Consider the following 20,979-nt stretch of genomic DNA (forward strand, 5'->3'; position numbering starts at 1 on the left):
CCCCCCCCCCCCCCCAGTGCCTACAGTAAGGGTAAGACTTGAGGCTCCATCTATTAAGACCTGTATCTGCCAGGTAACCTCACAGAGAGTCCTGTCTGTTTTGGTGTTTTTTTTTCTGGGATATGTGCCACTTTGGGATGTTACTAAGGATGTGATTACAAGCTTTAGTCCAAACTCTCCTCCAGTTCAGGTTCTCCTACTCTCCCAGTTATTTATTTGAATGGAGGCCCTGAGTCTATATGGATGGGATTGCTCCCACCTGAATGTCCTCCATCCTCATTTCTTCCCACAAGGCCAGCCTGAGATAAGCCTTGGCTCCATCTGCTTGGTGTGCATGCTGCCCAGGGGATGTGCGGACTATGAGACTTGCTCAGACCTGCTCTTCACCCCACACTGTGGACACTTGGAGTTGTTGACCCTGCAGGGCTTATCGCCCCATTGCTACTGCTCACCAGGCTGGGAGAAAGCCTGAATGCCCAGAAGACCTTGCTGCTGCTTTGAAGGGGCTGTGCTATCCTTGCTAGGCAGGTGAAAGTCAGTAGGCACTGGGGACAAATAGAGGACAACGAATCAGCCATGCCAGGAAGTGAACCTTGTTTTTTAAGAGAGCTGGATCTTGCCAGCACAATAGCTAGACTGCACAGCCATTTCCTCCAATTACCTTCTCTGTCAAATCTCTGTTGTCTGGCACTAGGAAAGTCTGGTTCCAAATTCATTGTGAATTGGGGCAACAGCACCAGAGATTTCTAAATTAATACCCTGCCAAGAGGAATTGAGCTTGTTTTTTCCAGTCATGTCAGTTTTGATTTCTGTGCTTGTCAGAGCAAATTTTGGCTTGCCATCTGGTTTAAGGGAATGGGTTAGGGAAATTGGAGGTTGCTCAGCCTTGCACAATGAGCTTATTGCACAGTGGCTGCAGGGAGCTTTGTGCAAAACCAAAAAGGGCTGATGACAGGAATGCTGTGGGCTCAGAAGGCAAGCTGTGGTGGGGTAGGGGGAAAATGGGAGGCCCTGCATGTCCTCATCCCATTGGAGACAGACTAAGACAGTCTTTAGAATGCAGGAGGACAGGTGAAGGCCACAGGGGAGAACTATGCAGTAGCAGGGGACAGCTTAGTGCTGGGCACATCTTCTCCAGGTTTTTGCTCCTTCTCAGATTAGGGGTGCCAGTGAATCACCAGAGCACTCTGGGAAGAGGCAAATCCAAGAATTCCAAAAGCTGCAAACCTTGAGTGCTGGCTGTGTTGCTGACATGGATGGCTCTCAAAGAACAGACCCACAGGAGCTGCCAGCTTGAGCAATCTGTGAAGAGCTTTTAGGACAGTGAAGCTGATTACCATGTAGGTGATAGTTTGTGTCCCTCCTGTAACCTCTTCCGAGAGGGAGAAGGGATCTTGTGGGATGCACTGGAGCAGAGCCCCTCAGCCAGTACTGTTGGGGATACACAACTCCTTTGTCAGGGCAACAGATATTGGCAGCAGGCACGCAGCCAGCTAATCATGTCTCTGCAAAGGCACTGTTGGCCCTGGGTGCCAGCGTTCCCACACAGCTTTTGGGAAGGGGGCACCTGCTTCCCCTGGGCACCCCTGCCCTCAACTGCAGATGCCAGTGTGGGGACCGTCCCCATGCCTGGGGCCCTGTCACTCCCTTCCCAGCCCCTTGCAGCTGCAGGTGAAGGGACTCTGTGCATGCAGCAACTTGGGGCATGCAGCACTATTGATGCCAACTGCCAGCTGGCAGGGGGAGGCTGGTGCCATGCTGGCAGGGAATTTGGAGAGGTTTCCAGACATCTCCCCCATGAGCTGTTTGTACAAAGCCATCTGCCTGTCCCAGATACGGAGCTGGGCTCTGGCACGGCTGTGGCAGAGCTGGAAAGCCCTCTTCCCTTAGGTTAAACCCACATCCTACCTGCAGCTGCCTGTACTGCTCAGCTGATTACAAAAGGATTAAAAAATTGAAAGCCTGACACCCTCCAGATGAGCCAGCAGCTCAGTGTTGATGTTGGTGGTCAGTGCTGGGAGCACGAGGCTGCATGACTAAGCATCCCATTTATCACCCCCACACCACACCCAGCAGCCATGGCTCTTTATCTCTCTTCCCAGCACTGACATGGTCTGTGCCAAAGGCTGAGAAGAAAAACAATGGTCTTTGGGTCATCTCTGTAGCCCCCTTCTTAGGCAGTGGGTCCTGCTCTGCTCATCTCAGCACTCCAGCTCTGCTGAGTGCTGGTGCCCCACTCGCTGTGCTGGGCGCTGGGGAATTTCAGCTGCTGTGCTGGAAATGCAGCTCATGGCTGCTGGAGACTTTCTCAACGACAGCTTTGTACATTTGAACAGATGTGGTTTTGAAAACTTCAGCACTCTGGTGGATGTGTGGAAAAATGGCATTTTCAAAGTGAAAATGAAATGAAAATCAGCCTTCCCCCTCCTGCCCCTCCTCCTGCGGTGAAATGTTATTTGGACAGTGGAGCCTCTGTTTTGACATATCTGAAGCAGAGAGACATCTTTTTACTTCCTCCACTTTGCTGTTCATTTTGTTGCTTCTATTTCTCTTATTGTCTTGATTTCTGGAGTCCACTTCCAGCCAGCTCACAGCTCCCCTTTTTCCCCTGACTGCTCATACGATGTAGGGTGTTACGAGAGGTCTGGTGAAGGGCTGCCTAGTGAGTTAAATCCCTATTTATCCCCCCCCTCCCTTTTTTTTTTAGTTAAATGTGCTCAGAACTGAAACTTTCTATAGAAACTTTGTACTTTCCACATCAATTAGGCTTTATAATTTATGCCTGCTTTCCTGGGGCTGTGCCTTTGGCCTTGGGTCCTGCCTGTGCATGGAGAGGAAAGCAGATGGCTTCCCAGGAGCTGCTTGGGTACCTGTGGCTGGTGTACCTGTTTGCACTGTGGCAGCTTGCTAAAATCCTCACATCCTGCTTCACGTCCTTCCCTCTCTGGTTGGGGAGGTGATGCTGTGTGCTTGTGGTCCTGTGCCCGTAAGCTGGATTTAAGGCAGAGAGGCTGTGCTACTGTGTGTATTCCAAAGCTGTGCAGCTGTGGGGCTAAGTGACACAGTTTAGTGGTGGCCATGGCAGTGCTGTGTTAATGGTTAACTGTGAGTTAACAGTTGGATGCAATGAGCTTAAAGGTCTTTTTCTCTCTAAGAAACCCTTCTTTTTCAGGAATTGTCCCTTTTTCCGGGGAAGCTCTTTGTATAGAAATCTCTGGTGCTGATGCCCAGCTGCTCTTCTCCAGCTGCTCTTCTACCTCATCAATCTGTGGCCATGCAAGAGGACTCGGCACTGGTGAGACCACATCTTGAGTACTGTGTTTAGTTTTGGGCCCATCACTACAAGAAAGACCAGAGATGGGCAGTAGAGCTGGAGAAGGGTCTAGAGCAGGAGCCTTATGAGGAGCAGCTGAGGGACTAGGGGGTGTTTAGTCTGGAGAAAAGGAGGCAGGAGGGGAGATATGATCACTCTCCAACTGTCTGAAAGGAGATTGTAGTGAGATGGGGATGGTCATTTCTCCCAAGTAACAAGTTGATAGGACAAGAGGAAATGGCTTCAATTCACGCCAGGGGAGGTTTGGATTGGAGATTAGGAAGAGCTTTTTCACTGAGAAGGTTGTTAGACCTTGTTAGGCTGCCCAGGGAGGTAGTGGAGTCCCCATCCCTGGAGATATTGAAAAGCCATGTAGTTGAGGTGCTGAGAGACATGGTTTAGTGGTGGGCTTGTCAGTGTTGGGTTAGTGGTTGGGCTCAATGATCTTAAACGTCCTTTCCAACCAAAACCATTCTATGAGGAATGGGCAAGGCCTATAAGGAAGGTGGTGGTGGCTGATGCAATGCTGGTGCTGTTGCAGCCCATGAACAGCAAAGGACAGGCTGGGCACTGGCTGCAGGCTCAGAGGCCGCTGGTGGGGCCGGCCTCGGAGGGGTGCTGGCGGGACAGGCTGGGCCCAGCGCCGCGCATCGCTGTCTGTGAGGCGCAGCGGCAGTGCATTGTGCAAGGAGCAGCTCACATGGTTTCAGTTGAGCCAAAATATGCTTTCCGAAAGAGAACAGACCAGATGTCTTATTATTGCTGTTCACAATACTGGCCCCCAAGCACAACGATCCATCAGGGGGCTCGGCACAGCCCTACAGAAAAGTCCTTGACACGTTTTTACAACGAGGCCAGGTTCTCACCACTTGTACCCCTTGACAAATAGCTGTCTGACTTTGGTTTTGTTCAAAGTCGCAGTGGTGTCAAGCACAGGGCTGCTATTCAAGTGCCCACCAACGGTGGTCCACAGCTCGCTGTTTCCTCTTCTTTTCTTGCTTTGTTTCCCCGTGACAGTCACTCGGGAGCTTTTTTCTTTTTTTATCTCATAGAGTTTTTGAAAGACAATTTTAAAGAATTTATCTACAACAACACAGTGCCACAAATAAGGACTGTAAAAATGGCTTGGGAGTACATGGTGTGAGGAATTCCCATTTGCATTGCTATGTTGCTGACGTGACAATTGCCTTTTCTTTTCCGTTTTTGTAATTTTTCCAACAAGCTGATTTATAGAACTGGTTGGCAAAATATTGCATGCATTGAGAAATGCAGCTTTTTTTACAATGAATCAGCTCATCCCTAATGAATGACTTCTCTGGGACATCTGCTTTTAACTGATACAAGCCCTTTGGGCCTGGAGGAGGATTAGTACCAGGTTGTGAACTGTGGTGTTTGTCCTGATGTGTGGGTAGAGTGTTGAGTTTAAACTGCTTTCTAATTTATCTGTGTGCCCAAAAGTGCCTAGGAGATTGGACCCCAGATATGTCCTGGGCTGTACAAACACATAGTGCAAGGATGTCCCAGCCTACAGCAGCTGGCAGTGAGAGCTCCCAGGGTGCTGGTAGACCCAAGATAGGTCAGTCTGTGCAATCCTGGCTTCACAGCATCAGTGTGACATTTTCGTCTAAATCTGCTGGTTATTAGAAGTTTGGTTTTATAAATGAAGAGTCCTTTGTATTCTCCAGACTCTGTCTTTCTGCTGTACTTCCCTAGCTGAGGTTCCCCCTTGACTTCAGTGAGTATTTTGTGTGCTCAGAGAGCATCTTCCATCACCTGCGCCTGAAAGGGAAGAGGATTTATGGAATGGGGAACATGAGGCACCAACTCAGCAAATACCAAAGTGTGTATGTAAGTGTTTGCAGGTCAGAGATGTTAGTACTCAAGTGGTCTTGATCTTCCTCAGCTACTCTGTATTGCTGGGTCCAAAGGCTAAGCTGAGAACATGGAACACAGTTTGCATATTGACATTTTCAGATGTCTTGTCTGATCCTGCCTCTTCTTCCAGTCACTCTCCACCTCAACCTCTTTAATAGATGTACAGCGACTCAGCACTTTCAGCAGATACTGAATGCCATGTTGTCAGTACAGTAGATTCATTATCTACTTATGGTCTTAGTCTCCATTCCCTTACATTTTCACAAGTATATCACAATGTATCTGACCTATTATTGTTCCTTACTCCTTTGACATGTTGATGTCCCCTAGCTATGGGTCATCCTTTTTGGTATCTCTGGGGGCAGTTCCCATGCTCTTACACTTTCTCTAGAACTTAGCATTCACTCCAGCCTTCAAAGCCCTCTCACAACACATTACAAGCTTCTTTCTAGACAGGTAAAGCCTAAGGGATCTTGTGGCAGATAATGTGAGCACCTCAGCTGGTAATTGTAAAGTCGGGATCTGTAATAAATTTTTCTATAAAACTCTCAACCTGAAAATGAGCCTTTATCTACCTATTAATTAACACAGGGAAGGGACACTCTTATCTAGAGCCAGAAGACAAAAATAGGAGCAAAGAGGAAAGAGAATTGGCTCTTTTGTCTGAATGATAAATATTTTTCCCTTCATGTCTTACAGCATACCTGTGTGATTCTCTGTAAGTGATTGTTTGACCTGTTTCTGGGACTGTTTAAATTTTCTCTATTTTTGCAAATGTGAGGCTCAGGAGCACACACAATTGTTTGTGTTCTCATGTTAACCCCTGTGAGCTCTGGCTTTGAGAAGAGCACCAAATATTGCAAAAGCTGTTAACACCTCATTTGCATAATCCTTTTTTTTTCCTTTTAATAGCAACTTGAAAACAGTTTAAAAATTCTGCCATGGAGGGCTCTGTCAGAGAACAGATTTTTTTTTTATTTTTGACAAATCTTCATGTGGAATTGATTATACAATCCTGTGTGCTAGAGCCCTCCATGGAAGGAGAACTTGATGTACCTCCATATAAATCTATGGACAGCAGGACTTGTTCTGCCAGGTTCAAGGGAAAGAAAAGAGTCTCCAAGGGATAAGAGCAATATCTAACTAAACCAGATAGTGTCTGACAACTCTTATTAATATTGAGGATTCAGAGTCTGCTTGGCTGAACTGCATGGCAAAATGTCTCTGTCCTAGATGGTGAGGGTACCTGCATAAGGACCTGGCAGCTTTGCCAAAGAAGAAATGCAGATTAAAGAAAAGTCATAGCAGATAGTTTGAGTGGTTGGCTGGACTAGCTAAAAAACCCACCCCAATAATCAAAAGCAATTTTAGTTCACTCTATTGAAGGCCTTTGGGAGACACTTGGGAGAAAAATTAAAACAATGCTTTCAGTCCAATATCTTACATTTGCCCTGAAGTGAAGAACGGTGGTTTTTAAGACTAATGTGTAAAAAAACCCTGAACCAATCCACAGTGGGATTTTTTTAATAGAAAGTAGACCACAGCTGTATAGTTGTATCTGGTGTGATTGGAATCTGTTGCTAAACACAGCCTAAAGAGTTAGGCAGCTCATAGAAATACCATCTCTACAAGTGATGGCAAGCTGACTTTTCACCTTCAGATCTGGGCTGATAGCTACCTTCTGAGAAGGTCCTTGTGGCGGTTAAGGAATGCACTGTGATTACATTTCCAAGCCTCTGGTATTCACATATCCCACTAGAAAGCAAACAGGAGAGTGCCAAGTTGTAATACCATGAGCTGCTTTGGAGACATTTAAGTGTAAGTGCACGAAGACATAATTTATGTTCACCACTGAGCCTTGAAGTTTCTTCCAAGGAGATCCCAGGATGCTTGTATGTCTTGGTTTTGCAGGTTACGGATATGTTGAGAGATAGCTGAGCTATCATGGGCAGTTCTGCTTTGTGGAGTTCCTAGAGGCAGACAGCTTCCCTGGTGGGTGTGATTGTTGTTGGTTTTTTGCTTCGGTTTGTTTTGTTTACTGCAAAATTCCTTGGCCTAACACTTTTCACCTTGTCTCCGAATGACTGGGTTTTTTTCTTCTTCGTTCTACTCTGTGACTCAGTTTAAAGGCATCTTATTCAATGCAGTATGTTTCTTGGTGGTTTTCTTTTGCTTTTCCAGATGTGTTTGAGCTCTAGGATAAAAACTGAAATGGAGAAAAGTGTTATGAGTGCCTCTGCTGGCTAGCTCTAGTTCTCCTAAAAGGTGAAAGGGGACAAGGCTTCAACATAGTACGGAAGACCCTCACTTTCCATCCAATTACAGTTGTTGATTGTACCCCTTTAGAACTGGGCCGGATGGCAGGTAACTGTTGAACAGGCAACCACTGAGCAGTTTTATTCTCTAGCAGTGCCAGTAAGCATTTCAGATGAACCCACCACCAAAGGATTGGCTTCAGTGTACTCTCTGCAACATACAGTGATTCAACATAGATGCACTTCCAGAGAGCCTCACAAAATAAGGGTCCAAACACCCAAACTGGAAACTGATCAGGCCTCCCTACTCATCTCCCAGCTCATGCTGTGAGTACTTCTTCTCAACCTGGGTGATCCTGGAGTCTTTAGAGTGCCTTAAAGTTCTATTTTTGCATTGGTCTGATGACCTGGCGTCTATCTACTGAAGCTGATCAGAGTAGAGAAATCGGGTGCCTGCACGTCTCAGTTGGAAGGCTCTGCTTCCCCAGTATAAGCTCGGGGGAGGAGACTTCCTTGTAAATCCAGCTGTGACTCCATACTGGAGCTGCAGGACATGATGTGCCCTCACTCTCCCTCTGTAAGGGAACAGGCAACCTGGGCCACTTGCCTTTTGTCCCCAGTCTGAAAGATCCCCACCACAACTCCACTTCTGAAATTAGGCTACTGTGCAAGTGAACGTGCCAAGACTGATGGGCAAGGAGAGCAACCAGCATCTCTTCCTCCCACTGCCATCCCTGTGTCCCTACAAGGAGTGTCCAAGATCAAGACACACAGATTTCCAGCTTGGACTTTCCGCAGTCAAAGCAAACCTAACGAATATATTTCTGAGTTCTTGAAAGACCCTCAGATACTCTGATGATGAGCCCAGAAATACTTGGGTTATTAGCTGCTAATAACCATGGAGGTGTGCCAGCACTGGGAATAAGCTCATGCTGTCATCACAGCATGGGAAAAAAGGATGACTGAACAGTTGAATGCCTTCATGTAGATGTTTCTGAAGAGCCTAGGCTGATGTGATCAAAATGAGGTGTTTAGCTACAGGGCTCTCATGTAGGTCCTACTAATTCCCCATGCAGCCCTTGAAATCCTGGCCTGTATGCAAGCCCAACTGGCTTTATTCAGCTTCCTCTTTCCTATACAGGAGGCAATGCCTTACTCTGAAGGGAAGGGAATATGCCCCTGGTATGCTGAGACTGGATTTCAGATGATATCCTGTGAAAATGTTTCCAACTGGGGTTCTGGCCTCTCACTTCCTGGGATACATGTTTCACTTTGTGCTGACTTGCAGTGAAAAATATGCAATGGCAGTTTGAAAAATTGTACTTTCCACCCTTTTCCCCTAGGCATTTTTTTTTCTCCCCAAGCTAGGACTTTTAACTGAATTCCTACTGGTAGAGTTTCCTCCTTTTCCTGTTGTGCAAGGACCTGGCAGTGGGGTCAGGACTTGTAATCTGCAGATGGCCTGAGGTCTTGTGATCCAAAGCACCATGAAGTAAGTTGGAAATAGTCGGGGGGATTTCTGTGTCTGATATGGCAGCACATATGCTTTTGTCTAAATTGAAATCCATGCAGCCAAACCCCTTCATATTGGAATTGTAACGTTAATTAGACCTGACCAGGAATTTCCTAACAGTGATTTTTGCAGGTTGAAATGTGCAGTGGAAAGTGCACTGAAAGACTGGATAGTTTTTGCTAAAGCATCGTTTGTTGGTTTTGTTGTTTTTTTTTTTAAAACCAAACAACCTCCCCCCGCCCACTCCCATTTGGCACACACCTAACCTAACTTTGCCACGTTCTCCCCTCAGTGACATGCCCAAGGTCCCACAGGAAGGCTGTGGCCAAGCAAGGAGCAGAAATGCTGCTTTTATTTTCCTCAGACTCACATCTGGTGTTACGGCATTGCGTGTTCCAGCTGGGAGTGACCTCATCTAGAGCTTGTCTTTGCTGAGGTGGGGTTTATGTGTCTTCACCATCAATGCTTCCACTGGCAGCAATGGAGGAGGGAGGAAAATGGAGCTGAGATCATGTAAACTGGTCATTAGAGGGAAAAAAAGCTGAAACCACATCCTTTTCTGTCTCTTGTCTGTGACTTTTCAGCTGTCTCTGAGTAACTGGAGAGCTCCTGGGAATAGCAGGAACCCAACCGTCATCTCTGCTGTTCTCTGTCAAGACAAGGCAGCTCTTAAAGAAAATAGATATGTTTTTTCATCCTGTGGCCATCAGAGCTTATATAAGCTCCTCGTCCATTCTCTGACTCCTGACTATTGGTGAGGTGATTGCCATCTCACTGATCACCTATCATTTCATTACAGTATAGGTTCCTGTAGGTAGGAAGAAAAGGTGGGAAGGAGGCACTTAAGGTGACATCTCTAATAACCTTAACAGAAACAAAACATTGAGAAGTCTGAAGGGCTTCTTACACTTCTAGATAGGTTTTTAGCTCATGCTACCAATCAGTTTCCTTGTACAAAGCTAGACAAGGCTTCATAGGCTACACAAATCTCAAGGTCTGGTACTGATGAGTGCTCTAAGTCCTCTATTACATCATTACAATACTTCTTGCTTGTTACCTAACCATAAGGAGAGCTTTAGACATTGCATGCATTTTGATTATAACGGCTACAGATTCTTATGACCTGCCAAACTGATATTTTCGCAGCTCTTTGACCTTCAACACATGAATAACAAAGCAATCTTGGCAGCACCCTGGTTTTCATAGCACTTTGGGTGTCATAAAATCGCAGAGCATCACAGGCATCTGAAAAAAATTACGTCTTAATTTATTCCAGCTTTGAGAATATTATCAGGTTGTTTGTTAATCAACTTCTCAAAGGATGTGCATAAACCCTCATCCCCTCTTCCCACGGCCTCTAAACGTTGTCTTGGTGAAGGATGCTTGTTCATTATTCAGGTGTCCTGAACCTTGAGTTGAGTCAATGTTCCTTATCTTTCTCTGGATGATGATAATGACTTTGCAGACCATGTGCTCCTGATGTTTCTCACATGAAAAAAAAAAGTCACTGAAGTTTGGAGGGAATCTCCTTAGTGTTTCTGTTTCTAAACCCAAATGTCTATGGGCCTTGTAGAGATCCTCGCCTCTGTCTGCTTCTCCCAGCTCCAGCCTATATGTTCATTGTCAGTCTTTGGCTTTCTTTCTGCCTTCTAGAGCAGTTGTCATGCTGCCCTGAAGGTCCTTAGATCCTGTGTTCAGCCTGACACAGGTTCTCCTTGGAAAGTGTTTGTGTATTGCAAATGGTTTAGTTTATTGCTGCTTACTGCAGCCACTGCAGGACTCACGTGGCCACCCTGACATCTCTCCTGCTTCCAAATAGGAGCTAATTTTCCCGTGCATGTTGTCTTCTCAGTGGTGCTGAGTTACACTGTGGAACAACTCAAGCCAAACAACTGTGTCCTGAAGACCTGTTGTCAACTGGAAACCTGGCCAGACATAAGCCAGTGCCCAGACTGCACCCTGCACCTTTGCTCAGCACGGGAGCTCAAGTTTAAAGGAGGCTTAAATTTGAACTCATTCCCAGTTCAGATTAGAGACATTACTGTCTAATGACGAATCTGGGGTGCTAAAAGCAAGATCCTGATGGCTTCACTCAAATGGTGTAACTGTATCCTGGATAAAAACAGTGCTTGAAATCATTGAATGAGGTTGTCAGGACAGGTCAAAACAGGAAGGGCTCCTTTGTGGCAGAGCTGGATGGGTAAATTCCTCCCATTTCATGCAATTTCTCACTGGCCTCTGTGTGGTATCAACCGAGTAACCCATATTGGTACAAGTAGCAGCCTCCTGTCACCCTGCAGTGGGTGAAACTCCAGACATCTGCAGTTGAATGAATTGATCTTAAGAAGTCAAGCCTTGCAAACTGTTTGCTTTCCCCTTAGGTTCTTTCCCTTGCTGCCAGAAAAGCTTTGGGACTCTCTGTCACTTGATTGTATCTTAAATTCTTATCTGCCCTCCCCTCCTATGCCTGACCCTGACTGGTCACTAAACAAAGGGTGATTCAGGCTTTCTTTTTTCCCTCTACATACATTCTTGAAGGCTTAAGTTAGGTCTTTCAGGCCAAGGTCAAGGACAAAGATTTGAGGAAGGATTTTCCTGTGGAGGATCACTTTTTGATTATCTTGATGAAATTAAACTAAGCATTGAGCATGATAAACTAACGTAAAATCTCTTTATTAGGTGTTTGTTTTGGGTTTTCTTTAATGCTGCTTTTAGTGTGTTATCTTAGATGTGCTTAACATCAGGAACTTTCTCTTCCTTTGTACCATAGTTGTTGGTAGGTTTTGGCTGGTAGCATCTTGGCGGCAATCTTCTGCTTTGGAATACATGTCAGAAGAGCCCCATGAATGCGCCAGAAGCAGCTGGTGATGTTGCTTTGCCCAGAGGCTGCGGAAGTGGAGGAAGTCTAATCACAGACTTTGGATCAAGTCTACAAAAAAGCAGCTCAGAAGAGGTGAAAAAAGGAAAAATGTTCAGCATTTCGGAAAGAAGGGAAGTTGAGTTTCTGCAGGTCCCTGCCTCTTTCCTCTTTGCTGAGATGCTGGCATGCATTGGTTCATCTGTTTGCCTAGACCAGCTGATAGGGGACAATAACAGAGGTAACTGAAGGAATTTGAAGAAATAATGAAAGATGTGGATGCAATGCCATGAGACAGACCAGAGCTGGCAAGAGCTACCTGGGAATCTTAGAAAAGGGCCCCTCCATCTCATAGCGTAGCCATGGTGCCGATGTCTGGTATGGCTTCCCTTGAAGCCACCTCTACAGACACATGTTTTTAGGCTTCCCTTAGCCTGCTTTGAAAGTTGGGGCAAGTCCAAAAGACCATTCTGTGTTCAGGCCAGCAGGGACATGTCTCACAGGTGGGATGCATTTCTTCCTAGCTGCTGTAATGGAGAAAAGGAAAATTATCCCAGAGCACCATGACTCTGAAAGAACAATTCCCTCTTTTTCCACCCAAAGCAGAGTTCAGGCAAACAGCAGCTACGTGGGGTAGATCTCCAAGCAGGATCGTGTATCTGCAGCAGGTTATTTCTGAGCCTGTGCAGATCTCCGTGCCCTGATTATGCTCTCTCATATTTCTAAACTTTCTTGTCTAGCAGCATTATTTTTGAAACTGAATCCACAGAAATTAAGGTCTTGCTTCACTGCACATACTTGGATAGCTGGTTATAGCTGCATCTTATCCATAGCTCTTTAAATCAAGTGGCCTGCATTTAAGTATGCTTCATTTATTAAAATTAGATGAAACATAACACTTTCCATAAAGGATCGTTGTTTTTCTTAAGGTCTGCTCAGTGATTTAGTCTTTTTCTTTAGCATTTCAATTATTTTTTTTAAAGGACTATGTATTGGTTATTTATGTATGTACAGACCATATTTGTGTGGGTTTGGTGCTGATTGGCTGCATGTGTGTTTACAATAGCCCTTGTGTTATCCCAGCCGGCAGCCTAAAAACACGTCCAAATTATTCCACATCAGAAGCAAAGAGGGTTTGGATAGACTCCTAAGGGAAAGTCTTGAAGTGGTGCCTAAACCTCAGTCCCAGTGCTGTAAGTCAGGCACGTGGCTGATATTTTATCCACCCCAGCCTGGACTTTCGCAAGCTGTTTTGTTTGTGGAGGAAACAGGAACTTGGGAGCAATTTTAATCAGTGATTTCTTGGAGATGGTCTTCCTCTGTGCCTTTGTCCTCTTTTCCTCTCTTGACACACATGTGTACTCTGCCCATGTTTTCTAAGAAATTATGGAAAAAATGTGCATGTAAGCATAATGGCTAAGCTGTGTTATACCTAACCCCTTGGGGGACAGGGAGTGACTTGGTTACAATCTATGCCTTTGGAGCAGCGCTGATTTTATGTATTAAACACTTGAATGACTGTAGGTGGATGAGCACTAGGGATTTCAAATTCAGTTCTGTCACCAAGGTTTAATGTTTGTTGTTAACCTCGGAGTGGGCTGGGAAGTTCAGACTTAAATAGTGCTGTAATAAAACACTGGAAATGCTCCAGTGAATGTTCCAGCCTTTGTCCTCGTTAAATGTCACCAAGGTAATGATCAAAGCTTTTAAACTGCAACTTCTGTGAAGGAGAAATTGAACTGCTGATCCTCAGGGTCCTCAGCTCTCAGTCAGTTTTGTTGTGTGGCTGTTTTGGGGCCAAGCATTGTAGGTCTGAACTTCATAGGCAATGCCCTAGGATGTGGTGTCCACAGTCAGGTGTCTCCCAGCCAGGCTGAGTTCTGCACTTTGGAGAAATAGCTGCCCTTTGGACCAAACAGCCTGCCTTGAACTCTCCCGAACAGCCCAAAATCTGCAGTGGTCATTCATGAGAACATGAATTTCATAGCCGTCAGGCCAATTTAGGTCAGCAATGGCTGAGGATGGCGAGGGGGACAATCCTACATCATTTAGAAAAAAAAAAACCAAGCAAACAGTATTTTGTTGTCTCAAACAACTCCCCACAGCTTGATTTCAGGTCCAGAAATACCAGAGTTCTTTGCTTTTTTGCTGGACTAAAGATTAGATTGTTTTTAAAAAAATATTGGCATTACTGTGGCATGGAAACTCAATACCCGAGCCAGCTCTGGTCTTCAACCTTCAGTTATCCATATAACAGACCATTTAAAAAATGCAATTTAAAACTGGCACAGACTTCGATTTAGGAATGCAAAATTATTTTACTACTATCTCATCTCATCTCAAAACCTTTTCCTTGACTGTCTGCAGTTCTGAATTGCAAAATGTATTGCAGAAACACATCTGTCATAGTTGATAATGTAAGATCAGGCATGCTATGGATGTATACAGTACTGAAGCTAGAATCGGATGAGTAACATTTCACCTATTTGAGTATGGGCTAAAGGGTTGCAAGGAGGATATGCTTTGGATGGGATGGACTAAGAGGTGTTTCTCTTACAGGGACTGGCAATTCCTTTAGTAAAACCTCCTTACAGAGGTCATGCTCTAAGACTGAAAGATCTGAACTGTCCTTCCTAGGTGGTGCAGAAGTTCAGAAGTGCATATGTGATGCATGTGATCATTTGACTCCAGAATCTGAAGCTTTGAGCCTCTTGTCTTTTCCTCTTTAATTTTATAGAGGAAATTCAGGAATCTAGCAACACTGAATGACCTTACGAAGAAAAAGCAATAATCACTCTGGAACTTGCGCCAGTCCTTTTCCTCATTAGGGCAATGAAGCTTTTATTGCTCCTGCAGTAATAATGCAGTTTTAAAGCACTTCACACTTACTTTAAATCTCAGTAAAGACCATGAAACTTCTTTGGTCGTGGCCACATGGTATCTATTGTTAAGCAGACTGTTAAAATGAATCAACTCAGATTAGGCAGGCAAAATTATCACTTGCTATCGCTTGCCTGAATCTGTTCCCTCAGAGACAGCCCCATAAAGAGGCTGAACGCTGATTAAACACTTCTCTGCCAAGTGGAGTCTGAAAAATTCTGGCAAGAATTGCCTATAGAAAGCAGAGAAAAAAAATGTACAAGATGTAAAAGGCTCAATGTGTCAGTCTGCTTGAATCCAAACCGTCCCCTGCCGCAAACTCCTTCGTTAGCAAGCCTTCCATCTGCCCAATGAAAGCTTCTGTGTACTGGCCCCGAATTTCCTTGCTCTCTCCCCAGGGGCATTATCTTGTGAGTTCATTATTACTGCTGGCTATAATTCACATTCCAATATGCAGGGCCATTAGCAAAAAAAGATTTAAAAAGCCATTGGTAAATGGCCTTGATTTGCCTTGGAGTTCAGATGGGAGGATTAAACTCTTCCTTAGAGGCAACCATCTAGGGAAGGACTATGAGAGGAAAGCTCAGGCCATGTGCCTTGAAATGCACTTGTTTGGCAGTGCAAAGCAGGAGGATAAGAAGCAACTTGCTTGTGACCTTTCCCACCAGTCTACTTAAACAGTAGCATCTGTTCCACCTCTATAAGGTCAGTTTGACCCCTGGGCAAGGTGGATCCTTGAGTGAGAGGGTGCTGCCTTTGCTAGCTGAGCATCTGGCTCCACAGCCCCCAGAGACAGCTCATGGCTTGTGGAAAGCTGAATGGTGAGTAACTGTATTGCTTGCTGGAGAACATGGTTTTCATTTCACCTCCCACCGCTGGGCCGGTTGATCTTGAGCCAAGGGATATACCAATTTCGGACAATCTGTTACGTTACTGCAACTCAGTTCCAAACAGAAAATCAATGCATTGTTTGGATTTTGCTTTTTCAACCTCTTTCCTCCTCTCCTTTCTCCTGGTCTTCCCTCTCACTTCTCTGAAAGAAAGCACATCAGTGAGTCTTAAGTGAGCAATCACTTTTGTTCACAATGAAAGAATTTAATATCCTGGTAATTATAGATGGAAAATTGCAACATTGGGAATGTTTTCACTTGAACAGAGGGGCATTGCCACTAAGACTTTGATTGTCTTGGAAGAAGCAGTGTGCTGTTAGTGTCACAAGATGCTGAGCTGGAAAATTCAGGGGCCGCATCATGTAGCTGGAGAAAGTGAGTGCAATGCCATTGACTTCAGCAGAGCTCTGATTTGTGTCAGCTGAGGATATAGCCCCCACAAAATCATGTGAGTATCCTGAGAAGAGTTGTTTCCCTTTCAAAACACAACAGATGATGTCCAAAACTCAGCAATCTGTTTAAAACCATGTGCAGTTCCCCTCCAGCAGCTCTGTCCAGTCCAAAGTACTAGATGATCTGCAATTCAGTGATTTGGTCAATAAAGTGCTTTTGACTTTTTTGCTGTTGCCTTGTTAAAGGCTGTGAGGAGGAGCCACCATCCCAGCTGATTGGTATGCCGTGCAGTGCAAAGCTGGAGAAATAAGTGAAACACAGAAATCACTATGGACTATAGATCTGCACCTTTTACAGGGCTGATCATCTTGCAACCCTCAGTAATTTTCTTGTCTCGAAGCTGGTCTGTGGTGACGTAAAACCATCTGGTGCCCAGTGTGTCAGTGGATGAGATCAGCCCTGGCTTCTCCTGCCCAGATGGCTGCCAGCAACTCTGCCCATCCACAGTTTACCCAGCAGACAGGATTCAAATGAGCCTGATGGCAAAGTCTGGAACAATTCTTCAACTATGCTTACACTGGAGTAATTTATTTCATTAGGTCATGGGTTTTACTGAAAACACTTTATATTGAAGCAGAACTGTGAGTGATCGTGCCACTGGAGCTGCTGGGGCTGAAGAAGTGCAGCTTCAGAGGTTGCTATGGTTTAAGTTGTGTCCCCAGTTTAGTTGTATCTGTGCAATTTGCACCTGAACTGAGGCTATCTATTTGCATGGGTTTGTTTGTCAGCTCCAGTAACTGCTGGGAAGTCAACAGTGGGTGAAGGACATTACAGCAACCCTCTATCTCCATCCCTTGATTTTAATTCCTTAGTCTTGCAAATGAACTTGAAAATACGATTTGAGTGCCTTTATGGGAGCCATCACAAATAATATTGGGCTGGCTTGGCATGAAGGTGGGAGATGAGCTTCATGTGGGGCTTTGCCTCGTTTCTACTACTCTGGTATTGCTGTCCTTTGAGTAAAGCTTCTGTGGTTCTGAAGGAAAGGCTTAAAGAAAGAGGGAAAGAAAAGAGGAGAAAAAAGGATGAAAACTTCTCTATAGTGTCATCTGGTAGAGGAGGACTGAAAAGTACTGCTCTCACCAGCTGATTTTGACTGGCTAAATGACATAAGGCTGGGACCTGGTGTAGGTGAGACCAGGATGTCGTTCTAAAGACAGAAGGCTTCAGGGGCTTGGCAGTGTTTGAAGTATTTTTAAATTCCTTTCAACAATTTGCCTCTCCTTTGTTGGCAGCAAAAAGTGAGACTCTGGAGAGAAAAATATCTCACTTCTTGGCAAATTCTGTCCTAGCTTTTTATCTGAGGATATCTGAAGGCTTGCTTCTTCCCTGCCATCCTCTTTTGGCAAGAAAAATCAATGCTGAAGCCTCGGGAGACATTAGCTCAATTGGTGGGACCATCATGCAGGTCTGTGCAGCTGGAAGTCAGGGCAGCACATGACCTGCACGGCCCTCCCTGAACCCAGGGCTCATTGTTGGACCCTCAGGGAGGCTGGAGGACTCCCCCAGCCTGCACACCAACCCAGAGGGCCTGGTGAGGAATTTCTGTCAGTCTCTAGGGCTAATTTGCATTTCTTTTGGGTAAACCAGTCCGCCTTAATGGGAAGTTCTGCCTTATATTTGATTTTTTCCCCCCAAATGCTAGATTCTGGAGGTTGCAGAAGCAGAAAATCTGCATTTTTTATGAAAGAGAAAAACATTTAATAAACTCCTAAACCAGTGTCTATCTATTCTGTGGTGCTCTGGAAATGCTCCCAGTGTTCCATGATGTGAATGAGCAAGGACAGTCTAGCAAACTCTGTGACACCTGCCAAATGCCATGTTGTCTTCTAATGCCAGATTATACTAATACAACTTAATTCCAGGATGAATATCCCAGTAGAGCTATTGCCTTATTAGAGAGGTAATTCATATGTTCCAGCTCTCTGCAGCTGAGCTTAGGGAATTATTCAGTGGTGGCTCTGGTCTGCAGTTCCATGGCGTGACAGTGGAAAAGTAGAGGGATGCTGGATAACTCTCCCCAAAAGATGAAGAAGTTAAACAAAGATAAATGGGTGTTTGGTAAGAAATAACATTATTTTTCCAGAGAAATGCTGCTTCTCTGTTTTTTCCAAGCTCTGCCTCAGTATTTATATCTTTTGGTTTTGGAACTCACTTTGCTGGTTGCATGTCATTACATCTATTTTATAGTCTTGTTTTTATCTGTTAAAAATAGATTCTTAAAAGCAGATTTTTCTTTTTCTTTCTGTTTTGCTTCATAAAAGACTCATTCCAAGTATTCGAAATCCTGCATCGATCACCAGTATTTTCTACAAATAGAATTGAGGATCATTTGAATTAAAATGTAACTTCAGAACATAGAGTTTTGGAGTTTTCCCCCAGGGTTTGAAATAGGTCTGATTTTAAAAGTGTTTCCTATATGTATAAATGTCCAAGCGAATTGTAACTACCATTGTAATTTTTTTTAGGTAAGGAGTTCAAATTATTGATAATGAGACTTTTGGACAACTTTTCTTGAAGTTGTTCCTTTGAAAGCTGTGAAAAATCTGAGAAAAGTTGTAAACTTTTAGATACTTGGTTAAAAAATAATAACTATTGTGGGAACGGGCTTATTTATTACTAGCGCTCTGTATTGTCATGGGTGATGGAAATCCATCCCAGTGTGCTGTCTGCTCTTCTCCCTGACCCCGGTCAGTACAGGACTTCTTCTGGAAGTGCTGTCACACATAACTAAAGCTTGTGGTTCTTATAACTTGGCATGAGCCAGCCTCACATTTTCCTCAGCAGGCTAATGCCGTGCTAGTTTAAAAGCTGCAATGCTGAAAGGCAAACAAAGAAGAGGATTAGTCCAAACTAGTTCCAGAGCACACATTGTACATACTAATGTCTTCTTGAAACAGGAGATGGCTGAATAAAAATACTGCCCATGCTTTAACAATGCAAGTTTGCTTTCTGAGTCCCTGCCTCCTTTTGCCAATCAGATAGGAAGCATTCTGTGTTGCTAAAGGAACCAAGCTACTGAGATTACAGTTTATCACTTCAGAAAACAAAAATGTACCACAGGAAAAATACAATTTATATAGGAATTGTGCTAAACCCTCAGTATGATTGCTAGACTGTCCTCCTGAGCCTTGCAAATACTAACACATAGACAACTCTGCATCTCCAAGCAAAAACCATCAGCTACTTTATGTCCTGAGTTTCATCTCGCCCATGCAATGACCTGAGCAAAGTCAGGCTTGGCAAAAAACAAATGTGCAAATTTAGAATCCAGTATGTCAAATGCAACACATTGCATTATTGAAATTTCATATCATTGAAATCCTGCTTGACCAACCTGATAGCCTTCTTTGAGTGTATAACTGGCTGGGTAGATGAGGGGAGAGCAGTGGATGTCATCTACTTTGACTTCAGCAAGGCTCCCACAACATCCTCATCAGAAAGCTCAGGCAGGGTGGCTTGTATGAGTGGACTGGGAGGACTGGCTGATTCCCCAGAAGGCTGTGCTGCCATTCAGTGGGATCTCAACCGGCTTGAGAGTTGTGCAGAGAGGAACCTCATGAGGTTCAACAAGGACAAGTACAGAGTCCTGCATCTGGGAAGGAACAACCCCCTGCACCAGTACAGGCTGGGGGTGACCTGCTGGAGAGCAGCTCTGTGGAGAGACCTGGGAGCTCTGTTTCATAACAAACTAACTATGAGCCAGCAATGTGCCCTCATGGCCAAGAAGGCCAATGGCATCCTGGGATGCATCAAGAAGAGGAGTGGCTGTTTTAAACAAAGATCTACTAGAAGCTTCCCCTGTAGCTGACAGGGCTAATGCCAGTAAATTCTAAGATGGACAGTGCAGCTGATCCTGGCCTGGCCAGTCGGTGACAGAGGTAACACCAGTTGCTAAACTGCAGCAGGAACAGGGAGTGAGAATGTGAAAATATCTCCACAGACACCAAGGTCAGTGGAGAAAGAAGGGGAGGAGGGTGCTTAGGCCCTGAAAGAAAGAATCCCCTGTGACCTGTGGTGAAGACCATGTTGAGGCAGCTGTGCTGCTGCAGTCCATAGAGGCCACTGGGGGCCACTGGGGAGCAGAGATCCACTCGCAGTCCATGGAGGACCCCACACTGGAGCAGGTGGATGCCTGAAGGAGGCTGTGACTCCGTGGGAAGCCCACACTGGAGCAAGTTCCTGGCAGGACCTGGGAGCCTGTGGGGAGAGAGGAGCCCATGCCAGAGCAGGTTTGCTGTCAGGACTTGTGCTCCTGTGAGGGACTCAGGCTGGAGCAGTCGGTACCTGAAGGACTGTTCTCCTGGTGCATGACGCACGCTGGGGCAGGGTGTGAGGAGCTGCCCCCATGGGAGGCCCCATGCTGGAGCAGATCATGAGGAACTGTAGCCCATGGGAAGGACCCACGCTGGAGAAGTTCGTAAAGAACTGTCTCCTATGGGAGGGACCCCATAGTGTTGCAGTGGGAAGTGTGAGGAGGCCTCCCCCTGAAAAGAAGCAGCGGCAAAGTCCATCTGTAATGAGCTGACTGTAACCCCCATCACCCATCCCCTGCGCTGCTGAGGGGGAAGGAAGGAGAGTCCTGGAGGTGTTTAAAGATACCATTTTATTTCTCATCTCCCTGTTCTTATAGGTTCTTCCAACCTCCACCATTCTATGATTTTAGTATCATAGATATGTAACCTGTCTGGGTAGGCTGCGCCTGCTGCACAACAGAAAATGTGCATCCCTTAGGGTTTTCCCCAAATGCTGCCGCTTAGTTGCACCGCACCAGGAACTGATCACCTGCAAGCAGAGGAGGAAAACTGCTGCAGTAGTCATCTTGACTGATGTCATGTCTATCTGTAAGAAGAGCTGTAGTTTCCACATGTTTCTCCCCTCTGTAGCTCTGTGCTCTCCCACCATTCCCACTCTCATGACAGCAGTGACCCCACCATGTGGCA

The 20,979-nt window shown here is 45.3% G+C and overlaps 1 protein-coding gene across 9 annotated transcripts in view; it reads left to right on the top strand.

The window, feature by feature from the left end:
- Positions 1-20,979, top strand: part of ACKR3 (atypical chemokine receptor 3) — a 125,465-nt gene that overhangs the window by 24,413 nt on the left and 80,073 nt on the right. For 5 of the 9 annotated variants that reach the window (XR_009819285.1, XR_009819289.1, XR_009819287.1 and 2 more), the window contains exon 4: positions 3,173-3,295. The exons of the other annotated variants lie outside the window; for them this stretch is intronic. The gene's annotated coding sequence lies outside the window, so the exon portion shown is untranslated. The remainder of the gene's footprint in view (positions 1-3,172; positions 3,296-20,979) is intronic. 9 annotated transcript variants of the gene reach the window in all.

The sequence above is a fragment of the Colius striatus genome, chromosome 9 (assembly GCF_028858725.1).
Source record: "Colius striatus isolate bColStr4 chromosome 9, bColStr4.1.hap1, whole genome shotgun sequence".
NCBI lineage: Eukaryota > Metazoa > Chordata > Aves > Coliiformes > Coliidae > Colius > Colius striatus.